The following is a 311-nucleotide window of genomic DNA, read 5'->3' on the forward strand; positions in this document are numbered from 1 at the left end:
TGATAATTCATTTCGATGGCAGTGTCATCGACGGCAAATACTACACGCGGCTTCCACATCAGCGCATTCTTGGACCCTTTTGGCGCTGCAGTGTGTACCGTACACTGTGCAGGCCTCAAGCTGTTAACTCCACCCCAGGGTAAACATTCCCATAGATAAGCCGCAATGCAAGTCAAAGGCAAACAAATATGAAACGGGGAAGGGGCGTCAGGAAATTTTATCACTTGCTTCGGATCGCGATAAAGAAATGGTCCGTTTATTTGATATCAACTACGGTTTCGGTTTCGTCATCTCTCGGAATGGACATGGTG

This window comes from Penaeus monodon, chromosome 24, assembly GCF_015228065.2.
Source record: "Penaeus monodon isolate SGIC_2016 chromosome 24, NSTDA_Pmon_1, whole genome shotgun sequence".
Lineage (NCBI taxonomy): Eukaryota > Metazoa > Arthropoda > Malacostraca > Decapoda > Penaeidae > Penaeus > Penaeus monodon.